Below are 20430 nucleotides of genomic sequence, written 5' to 3'. Positions count from 1 at the left end.
TTATGAAGAAGAAGAAGAATGTACTTTATTTTTTTTTTAATGTTTATACTTTTGAGAGAGAGAGAAAGAGACAGAGCATGAGTGGGTGAGGGGGAGAGAGAGAGGGAGACACAGAATCCGAAGCAGGTTCCAGGCTCCGAGCTGTCGGCACAGGGCCCGACGCGGGGCTCAAACTCACGAACTGTGGGTTCATGACCTATGCCATAGTCGGACACTTAACCGACTAAGCCACCCAGGCGCCCCAAAGAATATGCTTTCTATGCAAAGGCTAAAGTAGGGAAGAGTGGGGCAATGTGGTTAAGTTTAACAAAAACAGTCATTTCTGGGAAGGAGCTGCCCCAGGTGAGGCTGAAGGCCAGCTGGCTCCCTAACGAAGGGTCTGCCCTTGGGGAAAAGCAGGTGATGATGAGGCACTGAAGTCAGAATGTAGTCTGGGGGGCCTGGGTTTGCACCCCCACAAGCTGGGTGACTGGGGTACCTTACCCATCCTCTGTGTCTCAGATTCCTCCACTTGCAAATAGAGGTGATGGATGTAACAGTTTGAGCACAGGACCTAGAACAAAGCAAGGTTTGGTTATTGCTAAAAGCAGAGGACGCCAGACCAAGGAGCCCTTCAGTGCTTTGAAACCAGAAGCAGGCCAAGCAGACGCGTGGTTTAGAGTAAGCAGCGAGTAGCATGTGGGGGATGGGCCAGCCTCACAAGTGCTCCTGGGAGGCAGATCCTGCCTGCAACCTCCCTGCCTCCTTTCCTCACCTGCTGGAGACTCTGAGCACCACCCCCCCGGCCCCCCACCAGCCCCTTGCTGGGGCTGCTATAATCTGGCAAGTATTCTAGTCCTATTATGTTCACACTAAGGATGTTGCTCAATGCCGAAGGCAAGGTCGTCTGGCTGCGAGCGGTGGGATAAATAACCCTGTGGCATCGTCTCTGGGATGGCTGTGATGGAACTGAAGACCAGCTTTAACTTCATGGGCTCGGAACTCCTGTGCCTGGTTGCGTGTCCTTGTCCCTTTGTGTGCCGCAGCCCCGAGAGGGATATGACTTCTCTGCCTGAGCTTTGCATATGAGCCTTCATTCAGACTGCTGTTTCGTGCTATTTCTCCTTTTCTCACTTTTATCATGTAAAGCAGCACTATATGTTTCTGCACCTCATACATCCTTGCAGGCGGCCTTAAACTTCCTGTGGAATAAAACCAGGTATTTGTAAATGCGTGCCATGAATGATAGGGAGACGTACAAGGTGGATTCTGTGCCCTGTGTGTTTTCAACCTAGTTTCTTCTCCATGAAGACCTAGATTCCTGGAGAGCTACCAGACTCTGCTCCTGCCTCACTGCAGACCGTCACCAGGTCTGCACTGACATTCGTCACTTCATTTAAATTTCATTTCTGACCTTGGAAGAGGACCACAGTCGTTCCTCACGGGCCCCTGCTGCACCTGACCCAGCACGTGGTATTGATGAGGATGCTGCAGAGAGACGTGGGTCCATGCAGGAGTCTCCTCTTCACCCGTTTCCTCCTCCGAGCCTCGGTGTCTCCATGTGTGAAGTCATCATCCCTTACCCCCCACGTCAGTCATTCATGCTTATCTTCAAAATATGCTGTTACTTAATATTTTCTTTTGAACTCATTCTGTTTTTCTTAAATATTTTTGAAGCAAATTATATTATGGGGCGCCTGGGTGGCTCAGTCAGTTAAGCGTCCAACTTTGGCTCAGGTCATGATCTCACAGTTCATGGGTTCAAGCCCTGTGTCAGCTCAGAGCCTGGAGCCTGCTTTGGATTCTGTGTTTTCCTCTCTCTCTGACCCTCCCCTACTCATGCTCTGTCTTTCAGTCAAAAATAAGTAAACATGAAAAATTTTTAAAAATTATATCACTACCATTGATCGTAAACCAGTATCTCTTGTGATAAGTAGAAAGTATCCCCCAAATAGATATAATTAAACAATATAATCTATTCTGAGCCTGAGACTACCTTCTCTAAAAAGAGAGATCTGTTCAGGAATTGTTACAAATGGAGACTTTCTCTTTGTTGAGATCTGGACTGAAAGAGAATTGAAAGTACTTTCCTACATCTGACTCATTGTCACTTAATGCCAAAAATAATAATAGTAATTTATGGGACTCCTATTGTGTCAGGCATTGCACTAATCTCTTTGTATAGAGTCTTTGTAGCAGAAAACTGATAAATTTTTGATCATGATGATGCTGACTAATAATATTTAGTGAACAGTAAATTTGTGCCAGAAACAATAGGGTAATGTGTGTGCATTCTTTCATTTGTCAAGGAATGTCCATTTTATAGGTAAAGAAGAAGAGTCCTAACTTATGGAACTGGTGAACAGTAGAACCCCAAATGGGAACGGGCCTGCCAGACCTGAATTCCATCCCCCAGCAGGGACTGTGCTGCCTGCCATCTGTCTGGCTCTCTTCTTCACTCTTCCTCTGTTTGCTGGCTGACATACCACTTGGTTCGGTCCCTGGACAGGGTCCTCTGGCTTTCTCCAAGGTGACCAGACCATCTTGTCAGGGACTATGAAACCTAGCTGTGTCTACTTATCACCACCACTATAGCTAAAGGAGACCTCCCCCCACCCCCGCCACCCAATGTCCTCATGGTCTTCTGTGCATGAAGTGTTCTTATAAAGATTGTCTTTATAATGGCACCAGGTTGGGCCCGTGAAAGACCATTAGAGAGGGAATGGGTCCTAGAGATCCGCCTAGCTCAGTGTTCCCCCAGGTATGGTTCAAGCTCTTCTGGAGGGTGGCTGGGTACTTTCAGCAAGGGAACTGATTATTCCAATTACAGAATTCCAGAGACTCAGGACGGGAAAGAAACGTATTGACCACCCAAGTACCCAATGTCAAAATTTATTTTACAAGTTGCTGGATAAGGAATGTAGTTTAAATATTTCCAGAGATGAGCAACCGACAACTGAATAGTATATTTGTGTGCATGTGTATATGTGTGTGTGTATAACTTTACACACTTAAAGTATCAGACAGCTGCAGATATCAAAACCAAGAAGGCGTAAAGAAAACCTATTTCAAAATTTAGCCTGGTTTTCATAGATGACATCATAGGATAGAGATTTAATTAGTGGACATTGTAATGGAAGATGTCACAGAGCTACTGTTTGAGTTCTAATAGGACGTTTGCCTGTCACTTTGACACATTGATCCAAGCCCAATCTAGGAAGATGACCCAACTGTACACAGCTTCTGATAATGATATTTTTGTCTTTATTCTCAGTTCTTATCAATGAAAGCAGTTAAAACAGACTTTATTTGTAATCATTTGAGTATTTAAAAACAGATGAAGGGGCACCTAGTGGCTCAATCAGTTAAGCATCCAACTCTTGGTATCGGCTCAAGTCATGATCTCATGGTTCCTAGGTCCTAACCTGCTGTCAGCGTGGAGTCTGCTTGGGATTCTCTCTCTCTCTCTTTCTCTCTCTCTCTGCCTCTCCCCTTCTCTCTCTCTCTCTCTCTCTCTCTCTCTCTCTCTCTCTCTCTCAAAAATAAATAAACTTTTAAAAACATAAATAAAAAATGATGAAAACAAAATAAATAGAACTTTGAGGGTATGTGTGTATGTGTGAATCTGGGCGGTCCTGGGAGAATAGCCTGAATAAAGCTTTCTATGGGGATATTAGATTCTTGATATTGGCATGTGAGCTTTCCCTAGATCTTGAAGAATATCAAAATTTGTGCATACAAGTGAAGAATATAATTCCACCAATAAAGTGCAGCAAACTATAACTGAAACATTTCACTGGCCCGCTTCCCCTGCTGACCCTGAATGAATCCTGTGTACTTAATGAGGTGTGATGAGCATGCAGAGTCCCCGCTAGACTCACTCGCTGGGCTGGCTCGTGTCAGCCCCTCTGTGGCCAAATTCACACTTGTGCCTGAAGAAACTTAGAAGTCACCATCCACTGTGTGCCTTCAGAGGTACTTGCACCTCAGTGTCGGGGACTCAGTTCTTTATTTACTAGCTTAATTGTTCCAAAGCTATTTGGAAGCATTTAGTTTGTGGCTTTGTCCAATGGATATACAATCGGCGAGAAAACACACATGCTTTTGCCTTTGTGATGCTTATGAACAATATGAATTTGTATAGTTTGTATCTTCAGAATCAGTATCCAGGAAGAGGTATATGACAAAACGGCACTTTTCCTTAACTTAATTAATTTTACATTGCAAAAGGATAGTCCCACTTAATTTTGAGAAAACTTGTTTGCTTTCTTTCCAAGCATAATGGCCCCAAGAGAGAATGCACTCCTACGATAGCATAAATCAGTCCCATTGGTACAGAGAGTGCAGCTAGCTTTTCTTACTTTGAGAGGTAATAGCAGACTCTGAGTATTAGCAGCAAGCAGCAAAAAACTCTGCTGTGTGTGTGTGCGTGTGTGTGTGAATACTTCTTTGGCTTTATGAACATGGCGTTTTGCAAGTAAGTTGATTTCTTGGTTGTATGAACGTTCCCCAGATTTGATAAACTGTTAAATATAAAGTCTCAGGAACGTATGAATGTTCCTCAGATTTGATAAACTGTTAAATATAAAGTGACGCTGTTCGTCACTTCTTTGGAGGTACCTCATCAGCAGCTTCTCTTTCTCTCTCTCTCTTTTTCTCTTTCTCTCTAGATAGTTCAGTAGTCTGGTAAAGTGGTTGAGTCACTGGTCACTTAAAAAAATCATTGGACTACTTCCCTAAATTAGTGCCCTGATTTATGTCTGCAGAAATGTTGAGTATGGCTGTTGGATGAATCGCTTGGGTTCAGACTCCCTGTGTCCAAGTCCTGGCTTCACTGCTTTGTAGCTCTGTGAATGAGGGCAACTTTATTCCATCTTTCTTAGCCTCAATTTCCTAGTTATTAAATAAAGAAAATGATAGTATCTGACGTAGAAGATTGTTACAACATTACATCATGTATTATGTGAAAGTACTTAGCATGGGACCTAGCACATTACAAACTCTCAATTAATGTTTTCTTTGCCTGTTTGGATTAAGTTGTGTCTACATAACACGTGGCTCCTGGGAGTACAGAAGAGATGATATAGTTCGCATCAGGTGTACATGTCTATAACCATGCCCTTAAATCCTCAAAGATGATTAAATGCTTCACTTGGCATCTGAAGTATTTGGGAAATATGGATCACATTTTTCAAACTCAGTTCTTACACAAACACACAGATTTACCGTCAGTCAGTCAGGAGGTACCTATTGGTTACCCAGTCTTGTTAATAGCCAATTGTTTGCAAAAAGATAGCCTATTTTTAACTATAGATTTTAACTATTTTAGAAAATGAACCAAAACAGTTCAACATTGCTTTTATCAAGGCTGTGTAATTTGGGCCAAGTGAGGACATGTGACAGTCCTTAAACATTTTTACAAATTATACCTGTACTTTGACATCAGGTGTATAAAAAGGATACATTTTTATGTTTAAAAATTTTTTTAAATACAGTTTTATGGTTGTTGTCCGTTTAATACCATTCATCTATTTCTCCAATAAGCGAGGCTCTGTTAAGGGTTAGCCGTGTACTGACCCAGGCCAGACAAACTGACTATAAGATGTAGCTTCTGTCTTCCAGAAGCTCAGAGTTTCCTTGGATGCAACATCGGAAGGGGCAGACAGACATAATAACAGAGCTCTTCCTGGCAGAGAAATCTAGAGGAACAGAGGTGCACAGCAGGCCTTACTTACCTGGGCAGGACAGGAGGACGTGAGGCTGGGGGCAGACTGGGAAGAGGCACATAAGCTGTATCAACCAGGGTGGCCATCTTCCGACCTGATAGGGAAACATTTAGAGTTTTAATATTGTCAGATTTTTCTTTTATGTAAAAATATAAAAAAGATCATTGTCCTCTAGTAAATGCTTCCATCAAGAAAGGAGTTTCTGTTTTGCTGTGTGCTGCTTTACTGTCAAATGCTGAGATGTTTGTTCATTCACAACACCGAGGCAAGTAGGCAAAATAAAACAAACTGCAGAAGGAGGCGTTAGTGTTGTTCTGGGAGTTTGTGACTGTATGTGCCCTGACTGCTTTGTTTACCCCAGTGATTCTTTCCAAAACTTTACCAGTGCACCATATGGACATCCCTGAAACCATCCTGTAAGGGAAGGATGTATGGACATCCCTGAAACCTTCCTGAAGCTGGGTTTGCTTGCCACCTCTCCGTCTCCCTAAAAGGTTAAGATACAAAGTGGCTGGCATTCTAGGGCCAAAATAAAATATACTCTTTTTATTTTCCTTCTATTGTAAGTGTTCCTCTCAGGTTCAATAACAGTATATAAACAGACTCCATGTATATTTGCGACTTTTATGGTGGATGTGCTTAGATTTTCCCCTTATTCTGACATTTCATTCCTTTTTTATTCAATAGAGAAATCATCATGGCATAGTAGGAAGGCAAAGCCTTAGGAGCAAGGGAAATCTAGGTTGGAGTTCTTATTCTACTACTATTAATTAGCTATGTTATGTTGGCTAAGTCAATTTAACACTCTGAGGTTAAATTCCTTCTCTTTTAGGAGGTAGCAACCGAATAAAACAGGCCCCCTGCAGTGCTGTTGGCAAGATCAGTTAAAAGAAAAATGCACGTAGAAGCACCGAGGCAGTGTAGATCAGGGGTATGTAGTAGGTGGCAAATAAAACTGGAGCTGCCAGGATCACAATTGTTGATATGTTAACAGAGAGAAATCAAAACGACATCATTTGGGCAAGACATGGGGATAAAATGTAGAGTAGCAGGAGGCTTGCTCATATGCTAGATGACTGTTTGTTTATTCATTTCCCAACGATATTACAAAGGCTGTGAATATTTATTTAGTTCTGCTCCCAATAGTCCTTCTAATAGGGAATTATTTGGGTACAACGAAAGACATTTGTAAATGCGGCTGATAAGACTGGCATTGGACAAGGAGTGTTTTGTTGGACACAAGAATTCTATTGTCCCCGGCTTCAGTTGTCAAGTGCCCGGAGAACCCAGAATTTATGGTGCAAGCACAATGGTCCTTTCAGGGCCCAGCGAAAGAGCTGTGAGATCCTGCTCCCCGGCTTTTCAGGGCTTCTAATCTTTTTATCGGGCCCGGACAATGCCGGATTCAGCCGCTGCCTGAGCCTCCTGACTGTCCATTGGCCGCCAGGTATTGTGCGGTAATTACCATGGTGACAATGGACTCTCTCCACGGCCGTCCATCGGCGTGTTGGAAAACGGTGAAGGTTGTCACTTTGTATTAGGTGCCTCTAAAGGCATGGCTTACTTAGAAAAACTGCTAAAGGGAAATAAAGAAAATCGTGTTAAGAGTTTGATTTAAAGGGCCACTGTGTCAAATCCATTTGGAGCCCAGGACCTCTTTATGGATGTTTTCTTGTAATTACGGTCAGACATTGGGCGTCATCCCTGTCCAGGCGGTGAGGGGCCGGCCTTGGAGGTTTTGCAGGAAGGCGTGAGCTGTGGGCAGCTGGCAGCCCTTAACATTGGGTGAGAGCAGAAGTCTAAGCTGAGGCGGGGAACTTGGAGGGATCCCGGAACTTCTTTGAGACTCCCTTTCCTCAGCTGCAAAAGAATGGTGTGGGAAGCGCTTGCAGATTAATGTTAAGTATATGTTATATACGATGCATGCAAAATACGTGAATATTACTTCTCTATAGACGCTTCTACATGTACCAGAGAGCTTTATGAATAGCAAATCTACGATAAAAGGCAAAACTACTTTTTACATCGTGCACAATGGAAAAAGCACAATCTATATCTTTTCATAATCACAGGTACTGATTATTGAGTGCCTATCCTGGGTGAGGTAATACAATTATTATCACTATTCTTAATGTAATCCTACAAAATAGTTATTATCCCCATTTTATACTGAGAAAACTGAAGCTTAGAGAGGTCTTGTTTTCTTGAAGTCAGACTAGCTTGGAAAAGGTAAAGCCTGGATTTTTTTTTTTTTCAGAGAGAGAGATACAGAATGAGCACACATGTCAGCAGGGAAGGGGCAGAAAGAGAGGGATACAGAGAATCCCCAGCAGGCTCCACGCCATCAGTGCAGAGCCAGATGCAGGGCTCGATCCTACGAACCATGAGATCATGACCTGAGGCAAAATCAAGAGTCAGCTGCTCAACCGACTGAGCCACCCAGGCACCCCAAAGCATGGATACATTAAATTGAATGTATCCTCACTGCTTCCCCCCATTTTTTAGAAAAATTCAGAATCTATAAACCTTTCTTACAAAATATGTTTCACCATATGGTTTTGGAACTTTGGCAATAATTTCTTTACAGGAAAGAAAAACACTCAGTGATGATTATTAACTGGGTTTATTCATCTTTTCAACAATGTCAGGAACATGTGACACCTATAAAAGGAAGAAACCCCTGCTCACAGGGTGCCCAGAGTCCACTGCCTGTGTGCTGCCTGGACAGAACAAGAAAAAGACACAGCAGAATCTGCAAAACCACTTGATCTTTCCATTAAAGCAGAAAAGCATATGGCCTTTGCTTGACTTCTTGGCCAAAAAAAAAAAAAACAACAAAACAACCAAAACCAAAAAAAACCTGGCAGTTTCAGAAACCTGATATTTCATTTGTTTATTTAATAGTAACATATTTAATCATAGTTTGTCTCAGCTCCCTACCAAGATACCTGAAATCCCTTGTACTGTTACACCAAAAAGTAGTTTTCTGGACTGACATACCAGAGGTACAGACATGATTTACCCCAGAAAGGTCTCATTGTGCGTTCTTAAATCTGGCAGGAAAGGAGTGGGTTGTTGGTGATCCAGTCCAGCTACCCTGTATCCTTGCTCTAAGCACTTGGGCACTTCCTGCTTAGCCTCAGTTTCTTCATCTGTAAAATGGAGCTGTCACTGTCTCCTTGTGCTCCTTTGCTCCCTTCAGTAACAACTCTTTCCCCTTTCACCCGTCACCTCCCCCCCCCCCCCCCGCCATACCTGCATCAGCACTGCATACATAGTGGCCCGGGACCCTGAAGCATGTGTTGATGGAGTTAGTGGGATGCAGACTATTTTAATTCACGTATGCTTTCAGCCCTTACACTCCCCCAACCACAGCACCACATATTGTTGTTTTTGTTGTCCTTGTAGTGTTAACAATGATCCTGGCCCCTGTCTGAGCTGCCTGCGTCCGCATCTTGTGGAGGATCCATACATGTAGATCTGTCATTCAAAGCGTGTGATTTGGAGCAGAGATCCTCAGAGAGAGACAGCAGTATGACCCGTGGGTCAAAAGAAAGCCTATGGACTTGCGTGTACTGAGCCTTCTAAACACTCAGAGCTCAGCAAGAGAAATCTGCCACAATCATATCCCCATCCTTCCCTGGCTTTTCTCCTTGCTTTTTGTATGCTCACTAAGGGTCTTCTCCATCCTGCTTGACACTCTTGGCTTCAGTGTTCTTTTTCCTGATTTCTCCATCTCTCTGCAGTAATCTATGGCATGTTGCGTCTCTGCCCCTAGAGGCTCAGTGCTGCGGGACCTCTGCGCACAGCACTGGACAGAGCTGGAAGCAGGCGGTGACTCTGTTCTGGGAGAGGGCCCGTAACAGCACACAGTCCGTGAGAAAGGAAGGGGAGTCACTTGGACAGTAGGTAGGGATGGATGTCACAGTGCTGGGTTGGATTTCCCTGGCTCAGAAGGGAACGCATGATTGCAAGTCCTGGGGTATCATGAGATGCGGCGGGAGGAGGGAAAATGAAAATTCCAAGCAGGAACAGCAGTGCAGAAAGAGAAGATGGGGGAGCATACACACATGGCCCTCTCACACCGAATTGAGTCTGCTGAAAGCACAAAAACAGCCAGGATTTCTTCTGTCATTGTTTTCTTTTCTAAGAAGCATGGTGCAGTTGTATACCAACATTTGCCACACAACCTACATCTCCTCTTTCTTGAATGTTTGCAGGGATTGGAATTCATAGACATTTCACCCGGCTACTTTTGTTTTCCTTCCAAAGCTCTTAATTGTCTGTGCAGGTTTTTGGTGAAAGGAGTTTTATAGGGAATAGTTTGCAGAGAGGTAAACAGTATGAGGCAAAGGGGGAGTTCAATTAGTTGTTATAGATTTGAGAAGTAAACTCTGAGAAGCACACTGGCAACAGATGCAGCTGCATGATTCGCTGACTGCATACTGGGGCAGGCAAACAGAAGGAGCATAGGCTATCATGTCTGCCCTTGTGGGATTCTGGTCCCACCTTGGGTGTTATTGGCTGCACATCTTGGGCAAAGAGTCTAATCCTTTGAGATACCCAGATGGGCTCATGACAGCCAGAGTGGTGATATGTATTTAAAGAGAATACATTGGTGAGGCTTGTGGCAGATGTCTGTTCCATTTATGGTGTACTAGTTATCCATTGCTGAGTAACATACTGTCCCCAATTTAGCGACTTATAACAATTCACTATTACCTTTTATAGTTGAGTTTAGTGAAGTCATCTGGGTGGTTTTTACTTGGGGTCTCTCATGCTGTGTAGTCAGATGGCTGGAGTCACATGAAAGTTTGACTGAGTTGGAAGTCCAAGATGGCATCTTTGTCCACCATCTGGCACCTCAGCTTGGATGCTTAGAATAGCTAGGTATGGCTGGGCATCTCTCTCTCTATCCATGCAGCTTCTCCACATGGCTAGCTAGTGCTTCCTCCCAGCATGCAGGTCTAGAGTATTCAGACTTTTGACATGACAACTGACTTCTCCCAGATGAAGCTTCCAAGAGCACAGGATAGGCTACAAGATTTCTTATGACTCATCGTCTGAAAGTGTAGAGTGTCACTTTGCTCTGTCTCATGGGTGACTCAAGGACAGCTCAGATTCACATAGAAGGGGCACTGGGGCATGAATATTTGCGGGTAGGGTTCCTTTGGGAGGGGAGCATTTTTGGATACTAGCTCAACATGCAAGGTGATTGCAAAGTAGGGTCCTTCATCAGTTATGGGTTGTGTGCACTGTCCATGCGGCTTTTTCTCTATGGCCGGACACCATGTCCATCTGGGAATAATCCCAGTGCTACTTTGTCCTCGACATCCTGGGAGTAGCACACAGTAGGACAATTTTATTATTCTTGCTACAGTCACTGAATCAAGATGCTATGGACACATTTTAGATTTATAATTCATCTTCAGCCATTCACCAAGAAGGGTTTTTGACTGTTGTCGTTGCTGCTGCTGCTGCTGTTGCTGCTGTTGTTGTTGTTTAGCAGAAGGGATAATGTGTGAGGAGCTGCTGGATGGAACCAAGATGAGACAAGGAAAAGTGGATTCAGAAGCAGAAAGGAAGCATAATAAAGAAAGTCAACTAAGAACCTGTTTCAGTTCTTAACGCAGACCAGGTTAATCCTAGAAGGTAGAAGCCTTAGTGGTGAAGGACGTTCAAGAAATCCTCTCTGTCATTGTGTTAAAGCTATGCCAGCCACCACCTTCCTTGGTTCAGTGCCTCAGTTTTCGAACACGACAGCTGTTCAGACACTCTGTATTCGTCTCTTCATTCACCGAACAGATATACAGTGAGCAGCTGCTCTGGGCTAGGAAATGTGTTAGACACTTTGGGAGATATGAAGATGAATCAGACCAGAATTTGGGCAGAACACAGCCCCCACACAGAAATCCAGAGTATGCTGTAGTGCGGGAGGGGGCGGAGAGGAATGTAATCTTGATAAAGAATTGCAGCTCTGTCTGCTCAGCTCCGCTGGTGTAGGGATGACATCTCCTATCACCGCTGCCACCACCGTCACTCTTTTGCCCTGGAGACTGTCATTCTGTAAGGATCTGGCAGCACCACAATAGTGCTTCTCCCTCGCGGAGGGAAGGTACCTACTTTGGACTCAGACACAATGTGGGTTGTCTCAGAAACTGGCTCCAAGACTTCATATCCCCCTACAGGTTTGCTGGAGCAAATGTATGTGATGTATGTAGTGTGTTGTAAGAAGTTGGATGAATGGCTCCCTTTATCTTTTTGTCCAAGTACCAAATACACACACAGTCACACCGTCTTTTGATACCTTTAAACCCATGGTAGGTTTTTCCCATTTCCTACACAACTGTGATCATTTGTTTACATCTCTCCACACCTGGGCTGTTTTCCTCCAAGAAAAGTCTATCTATGCAACTGTGTATCCCCAGTGTCGAGTAGTATGTCATTTTATCGATTCACGTCACCTTTAGATTAATAATGGTCCTTTCACTTTTTGCAGAAATCACTGTATTTTCGGCTCAGTGGACCCGTGACACTCGTTCCTGTTGTCATTTGTTGAGTGACCAATCAGATGGGTGGAGTGTGTTATAGAAATTGGCAGCAAGTATCCAATGGGTGAAGAAGGTAAGATGGACCCACTTTACTATACTATGGATGTGGAGGTGGAAATGATGCCCAGTGGGCCCCTCCTTGCAACCTGCCTTTGTTTGAACCTTCACCAAATCTAAAGAAGTACCTGAGATGAAAGCTGGCCTACTTTCTTGGGATTTGAGAAATGTGATTATTCACTGTTGTTCTTGGGTTCTCTTTATTGAACATCTGTTATGTATTAGTACAAAGGTGATAGTTTTTTGTTTGTTTTTTTGGTGGGGAAGAGGGGTGACTATAGAAGATTCAGAGGAGGAAGAAAGAACTAAAAGAGATTCTTCAGCAAAAACTCAGCTGGATAGACTAGAAAAATTGCCATGTTGCTTTTTCCCACCTTTTCTTCTTTTGAAGATAATTCTATAAATGTGAACAAGGTGGCTTACATCCCATGGCCAGGAGGCTGAACCTTTTAGACCTTGAAAGACAGAACATAAGATCATAAGCCAAAAGGCTGATTTCAACTGCCAGGCCCAGCTTTTCCATTCACTTTCCATGTGCCCTTAGGTTAATGAGCTCTTTTCCGGGCCACAGGGTGGTTGGACCTAGGGTCTTTAACAGTTTTTAAGTTTTAGGATTCTATGAATCCAATTATCTCCTCTATTTTTTCAGTGGTAACTGAAGCTATTTTTGTAAGATATTCTAATATCCAGGTAGAAATTTAATAATTAATTCTACCAGCATGATTCCCTACATTTTAGGGGTCTAGACCCATCTATCCATATGTCTATGGCTCATCTCCATGTAGATGTCCACCAAGTGCCTTAAATGCAGAGGCCAAATATAAGTCACGCTTTTCTCCTCTAAACCTTCACTTTGTCCTATGTGTCACATTTCAGGGTAGCATCAAAATTAACCCAGATCAGAAACATGGGAAGGGTACCATATGCCTCTCAATCCCTTACCTCCAACAGCAGTTTATTCCTATTGTTTCTTTCTGGTGCTACTCTGATTATCTCTGAAATATATATATATTTTTTTCTCTTTATCCCCACTGCCATCATCCAAACATGATCCTGTTTCTCCAGGTTGTTGCCACCTGACAGGTCATTTTGCATCTGGGGTTACTTCAACTCCAGCATGTTGTATCTTTCATACAAATCCTAAACAATGTCCCTACATCTGGATATTATTTTATTTTCCTGCTTAATCTTTTCAATATCAGAGATATGAATTCCTTAATAAACTTCTTCCATGACAAGGCCACTGTTTTGCTGTCTAGATTCATCTCTTGGCCGTTCTCTCTGTACACCCAGCCCTTATTATACGCGTCTACTGTACGATCTACTATAGGGTACAACTGTATTTACACAAAGTCCCATAATTTCTCTTTCCTTACAAGCTAACTCTCACTCACTTTATATCTTGGCTTGCATCTCGCTATCTCTAAGGAATTCTCTCTGATCCCTGTAGACTGAGTAATAGGTGTCTCCTAGGCAACACTTTAGTAGTCCAAGATTACACCATTTACTATGACTTCAACATTGGGCTGTAATTATCTATTTAATTGTCTATCTTCCCAGCTATACCTGGAGATTCTCAAGGGCAGGACTTACTTGGGGACTGCTGTGTTCCTAGTTGCAACCACTGTATCTGGCCTCAAGTAGGTTCTCAATAAATATTAATCAAACATATGAATAGGAACTTAAGTATGTTTTGAATAGAAGATGAGGAAGGGCAGCTGATGTCACCACAGAGAGAAAAGTCAGAATAATGGCAGCTAACAGGTATTGATTGCTTAGTACACGTCGGGCAGATAAGATCTTTAAAGGCATCACCCCCCATAATCCTTGCAAAAACCTAATGTGGTAGGTACTATAAATATCCAAGATTTTCTAAATGATAAAAACGAGTCTTGGAGAAGATAAGCAGCTTGTGTATGACCATATTGCCATAATTTTTGTCCTTGGAAATTTTTATCCTTGAGATGCGTGACTTTAGCTAGAGCTTATGTATTTTACCACTCCCTTATTTTCTCTTATCCGTGAATGAATCTGCTCTGTAAGGACAAAAAAAAATTTCCTCCACATGAGGCAGGACTCTTTTCTTACAGTCCACGCAAGCTTTTGTTACATAGATGGTCATCCCCTGTGACTAGACCTGTAAATCTTTGGTGATTTTCCGGGTGTTCGTACACTCATATTTTAATGTGAGTCTGTCTGAGGACAAAATTCCAATTTGGGGAGGCCCCCCAAATCTTTCTCCCCTGCTCTGATTGATGTTTATTGTGGGAATAAACCAATGAATGAAAACTCTTCAAGGAGCAGAGTGGCCCTTCCCTGTGAAGGCACCAGTAAGATCTGCTGTGTATGACTGGCTGCCCTCAAATTAGCATATTTTGCACTCATTTGCTCCAAAGCCTGGCTCAGCAGACGAGATGCATCCCTCCTGTAGAAATGTCTGGGAATGATGATCATCTCATTTCTGACAAGCCAAATGGGTCTCTTGGTTTCACTGGCCCTGTGAATTATTCAATAGAACATGCAACTGACATTTCCTATTTTTCTACATAATAGGGACAATTAGAATGAGGTATCAATGAAGCAGAGTCAGAAGTTAAATAGAAAGTACTTGAATTTAATTTCTCTTTTAGGAAATCTGCTACTTGTCTTTGTTTTTGTTTTTGGTTTTTTTTTTTTCCTATTTAGAAATTAAGAACAGCCTAGTTTGAAAAGTTCTGCATAGCCTCTTTCTAAGGAGAGGAAGGTAAACTATTCTAATGTTCATAAAACCCTTGACAAAAAACCACAGCATGGTATAGACAGAATGGCCACTTGATCTTTCAGGCTAAGATTCTTGTTTACAGAAAGGATTTTATTTTATTTTATTTTATTTTATTTTCTTTTCTTTTCTTTTCTTTTCTTTTCTTTTCTTTATTTACTTAGAAGAAAGGAAAGACTTGTTCATGATTATACTATAAGGTTTTGGAAGAACAAAACAAAATTAGCCAACAACTTAGGCTGAGGACTCACATTCTTGGTCCATGATCAGTTCACAACGCCAGCATTTCTTGAAGGTATGTTTTTTGAAGGCAGAGATGAAAGGGCACTTCCCTTTTCCTGGAGGAGCTTCCAATCAAGTTGCTCTGTATAAAGTGCTCAAAATCCAAGTAGGAAGAAAAAAGAGTGAGATGGGGTAGGGAGAAAGACTTGTAACAAATGGTGGTGACAGGGTTCGGGCTTATAGGATCAGCTCTTAGGCTGACCGCCAGGGAGATCCACTTGAGCCTCATTCCTGGCACACATTTTACTTAGGTGTCTCCTCAGAGCAAGGGAGGAATGAGCTAGGTTAGCTACAGGATAGTGCTTCTCAGCCCTGCTACCTGGCTGGGCTTGTATAGTAGGGCACTGGGGCAGATAGGAATGCCTTGAAGTGAAAAGTATTTGCCCTTCTGTTCATGAAAAGCTTACATGCATTGAGATTCTCCTGAATGATAATCAGCAGGGGCCAGTGGTCACAGGTCACCCAATTATCTTTCATTTGCATAAAAATCAATCCCAAAAAGCCGCTTGGGGGGGCAGCTCACCTGTGCTGAAGTATCCACCAGGCCCTGCTTTGTCCCTGACAGTCTGAAATGTTGGCAGCCTGCCTTCTAACCCCCTGTGCCTGCTGGGTCTGTCTGTGAATGCACATTTCCTATTTTGGGATGTAGGCCATTGTGGAGAAAGAGGCCAAGTATCTGTCTATAGCTGGTGTCACCTGAATAAAAAACAGACAGTCCACTTGCTGACTTCTTTGCCGATCTTCAGTCTGTGCGATGTGACTGCCAGCACCACAATCAACCAAGAATTACAGGAAGCTTTTGTGTGCTGGGCAACTTCAACCAAAGTTGTGGTTCTTTGATCTTGCTTTATTTAACTAACGGTGAACAAAATGCAGAGACCACTCCTGATAATAACAGTAAGAGCTGATATTTAATGAGCAGGCCCACGTGCGGCCACTGTGCTACGTGCTTTACATTCATGATCTTGTTGGATATCACCAGAACTTTGAGTGGTATGTGCAGTCATCACAATTCTTTTGTAGATGAGGACCTTGAGGTCCAGAGAGGTTAACATGAACTTGCCAAGGGACATCTGATTAACAGTGGGTAGAGCTAGGGTCTCTTCTCCTGAGCACTGACTCTTCCAGTTCTTTTGCAGCCTTAATGAACTTGGAGGGCAATTGTGTTACAATTCTTTGGGTATGGCCATGTCCTAAATCTCCACTTGGTTATAAAGGAGACTCAGGCTCCTGGCTAATGCATTAGTATGCAGCTGAATGTATGCGCTCTGTGAGAGGTAACACATTGGGAGAAGCAAAGAGAACCCTGAATATGTTAACTTATCAGCCATCTCTTGAGAACTGTTCTTGTTGTAGCCATTGGACTAGGTACTGGAAATAAAACAATGGGATAAGTGCACGTGCATCGGGGGATACAACAATGAAACTAAAGTCATGCCTCAAAGAACTTCCCTTCTTGTGATGGAGCCAAGCTGGCAGACAAATAACCATGGTGCATAGCTCCTTCTAGACAGGTCCAGGGTCGCACAAGGTGCACAGAGGGACTGTGGAAATAGTAGAAAAAAGAGGAAATCGGGAAGCTCCAGTAGAGAGGTGACCTTTAGACGTGAAGCCTGAGTAAGAGTTTACCAGGAAAAGATGAGGAAGAATTTTGCAGTATAGAAATTCTGTAGAGACAGAGAGCAGTACAGCAGTTCTTGAGCCAGTGTTTGTCATGATGAGGTGGGCTATTTTCGTCTTTATTATCCTTAAGTAGAGAAGACTGTTAAATAGATGAAGATGGTTTGAAATTCAAAAGGTGATAACAGGTCTACAGACAATTAAGTCTCCTTCAATGCCTGTCCTTTCCTGGAGGCAGCTGCTACTTTTGGATTCATATGTGACTGTCCAGAGATTTCTGGACAGTTAGAACCACACATATCCACATAGTCACTCATCTGTACCTATGACTACCTTTCTGTACCTATCTGTACACTCTCCTCATCTGTACCTATAGATCGTATCTAGCTATAGACACTGTTATGCACACTGTTCCAGAAAAAGAAAACTTGATGAAGTTTTTCTCCTTGTTTGCTTTACATGCTCTCCTTTGATTTTAAACTTTTTAAAATTAAGAAAAATAACAAACCTGCAGAAAGTTGCAAAAATAACACAATGAATTCTTAGGAACCCTTCATCTAGAATCGCTGATTTTTGAAAATCATTTTGTCACGTTGCATGCAATGATTGTATGGATTTAATCCCTAATGAAGATACAGCTTGGACGTCAGTTACCCAGAGACCTGCGTGAGCTTCCTCTCCCCAGCACTTACTTCCTGAGACAACCCAGGTATACCTGAAATCTAGAACATGTTCCACTTCGTGTCAGTTGCTCTGAGATGCCCTAAGCAGCAAATCCAGGTCCAGGACGGAGACATCAGGAAGGGCCATTCTTTGGGCCACCGGTTATCTACCTTGTGGTCATCTTCGGGAAGGGGTTTTGCCCTGTCTGGTCAAGTGCTCACTCAGCAAGAAGTGAGTGTCTCAGACAGGTGAGCATGCTCTCTGCACTTACTTTCCTGGGCCCATTGGTCCAGGGCAGGAACACACAGTCCAGTTAAAATCTAATCACTTCATTTCCGACAACCGGCCGTGTAGATAGTGTGACTCTCCTTTTCTGCTTGTCAACTCCAGAGAAGCAAACCTCAGAGCCTGGTGTAGAATTCCCTCCTTTTCAAGATCAAAGCTCCTGACTGCTCAAGTTATCTGTGTACTTCCTCCGTGCATTTCATGGCCAGGGACAGTTTGTATTCTATGTGAGAGGGACTTTGAATAATGTGACAGGCAGGAAGTAACCCAAGGAGAGAGTGTGATATGGCTTTGTAGTCAAGTGCTCAGGGTCTAGGAGTATTGTTTTCAGGTATTCATCCATCCATTCATTCATTCATTCACTCATCAAATAATTACTGAAAGCCTCCGTGGCACTCTTTCATGCTTTGTGTCAAGACATGTACGTGCTCTTTGCAGACTGTGTGATGGTGATCTGTGGGGTGGCAGGCATACAGACATCTCTCGGCTGAAGAACAGGTGAAACTGAGAGTGCAGGGGTAGAATCTTTTAAGGAATGACTTCCTAGCCATCTATCCATTCCTTCATGCAGTAAACACATATTTACTGACTGCTTGCTCCATCCTGATTCCACACGTGCACCTGTGAATATGACTATGTTGGTCCTATTTTCGTGGAACTCACATGCCAGTGAGGGCATGTCTCCTGCACTCCCTCTAGTCTACCTGTTCCTTATGTTGGTTCCATTAGGAAGGTTCAGCTGCTCCCACTGTTTCAGGACAAAAATCAGGCCATTACCTGTCAGCCCTCCCTGGCTTCATGTGATTCCTAAGCCACAGAATCACCATTTCCTCCGGAGGCTACTAACCCAAATTACCCTGTGCCCTGTGGGGGACTCAAGCTCAAGGAAGTTTGAAAGAGCAGAGAAGGAAAGGTAACAAGCCATACTGAAATCTGCCACCAATTAATTGTGTCTGCTGAGGATCTAGAAGGCTGCAGCCTGACACCTGCCAGATGCCTCTATTTGGAAGCTTTAGAAAAATTGTGGAGAGGCCAGTGAGTTCATCTTTTCAAGAGGCTCTGAATTTTAGAATCTAAGCACCATTCCAAATGCTGTTAGGTTGCCACAGCAACAGTTCTTATACACTTTTTTTTTTTTAAGAAAATGAATTTTTAAAAAAATTTGGCCACACACTTGCAAGGGCAAGTGAGAAGGTACCTCCCTAAATGAATGTCTGGTAAGTTTCCTGAAGTACTATGTTTCTGTCCATAACAAATACTATTTTGGACCTCTCAACACTTCCAGTTTCACTTAGAATTTCCACTTGAAAATGGACCCGGGAGGATTGTTATTCATTGCCCCTAACCCGTTTACGTCAGGCTTTGGGCAAAGAAAGAAAAAGCCTTTATCGCTTATGTAGTTTCACTCTTGTCAAGGGCTGGAGCAGAACCCGCAATGGCAGCGAGCAGCCTGTGCTCACACGGGAACGGCCGGGGGGGCTGGCACTTGGGCTCCTGGGAGCACGTCCAGCTCGGTGCCCGCTTCCCCAGTGCTTCTTCCCCTCCAAGCTGCTGCAGGGTTTCTCTTAAACAACTACAGGGTGCTCCGCTTGTAAGACTGACAAGATCCAACCTCCACTCCCTCTCAACTTCTGAAGCTCCCATGTCATCCCGCATTTACTCTGCATCCGCATCTTACTGCCAGTAGTCTTGGAACTCACTGTGATGCTTCCCTTCAGATTCCCTTGCACGAGTTTTCCTTCTCTGTCCCCATTTCTCTGGATATGCAGAGAGGAATCTCCTCCAGATGGAGTGCCCTGACCCCGTGAGATAGAGCTTGCCACTTCTTTCCCCCTAGTCCTTTGGTTTCTTGGGAGGTCTCAACATGCCTTCCATGGGCCCTAGGCAGTTGAAGTTCACCTTCAAGAGCTCCTTTTGCCATAAAAATAATATATTTTATGATTGCTTTCGTATAAAGATGAATATAATCTTCTACCCTAGAAGGCCAATTTTTCTTCTGACATTCAAAGAAGCTGTGTGAGGATGTGGAGAAAAAGGAACCCTGTGCACTGTTGGTAGGAATACAAACTGGTGCAGCCACTATGGAAAACAGTATGGAAGATCCTCAAAAAAAACAAACAAAAAAACAAAAAAAACTAACTAAAAATAGAACTACCATATGATCCAGTAATTCCACCTCTGCGTATTTACCCACAGGGGCCAAAAAAAACTAAGTCGAAAAGATATATACACCCCCATATTCGTTGGAGAGTTATTTCCAGTAGCCAAGACATAGAAGCAACCCAAGTGTCCATAGACAGATGAATGGATAAAGACACACACACACACACAGACACAGACTGGAATATTATTCAACAATAAAAGAGAAGGAAATGTTGCCATTTACAGCAACATGGATGGACCTTGAGGGCAGTATGCTAAGAGAAATATGTCAGATAGAGAAAGACAAATACTGTATGATCTCACTTATATGTAGAATCTAAAAAAAAAGTAAATAAATAAAACTGAA

General features: G+C 43.1%; 1 protein-coding gene across 3 annotated transcripts in view; it reads left to right on the top strand.

Moving 5' to 3' along the window:
* LOC122494332 (cadherin-11) overlaps positions 1 to 20430 on the top strand; it is a 151797-nt gene that overhangs the window by 50741 nt on the left and 80626 nt on the right. For 2 of the 3 annotated variants that reach the window (XM_043599394.1, XM_043599395.1), the window contains one exon: positions 12205 to 12329. The exons of the other annotated variant lie outside the window; for it this stretch is intronic. The gene's annotated coding sequence lies outside the window, so the exon portion shown is untranslated. The remainder of the gene's footprint in view (positions 1 to 12204; positions 12330 to 20430) is intronic. 3 annotated transcript variants of the gene reach the window in all.

Source organism: Prionailurus bengalensis, chromosome E2 (genome assembly GCF_016509475.1).
Source record: "Prionailurus bengalensis isolate Pbe53 chromosome E2, Fcat_Pben_1.1_paternal_pri, whole genome shotgun sequence".
Classification (NCBI taxonomy): Eukaryota; Metazoa; Chordata; class Mammalia; order Carnivora; family Felidae; genus Prionailurus; species Prionailurus bengalensis.
The sequence above is the reverse complement of the archived record's forward strand: the minus strand, read 5'-3'. Positions and strand labels throughout refer to the sequence as shown.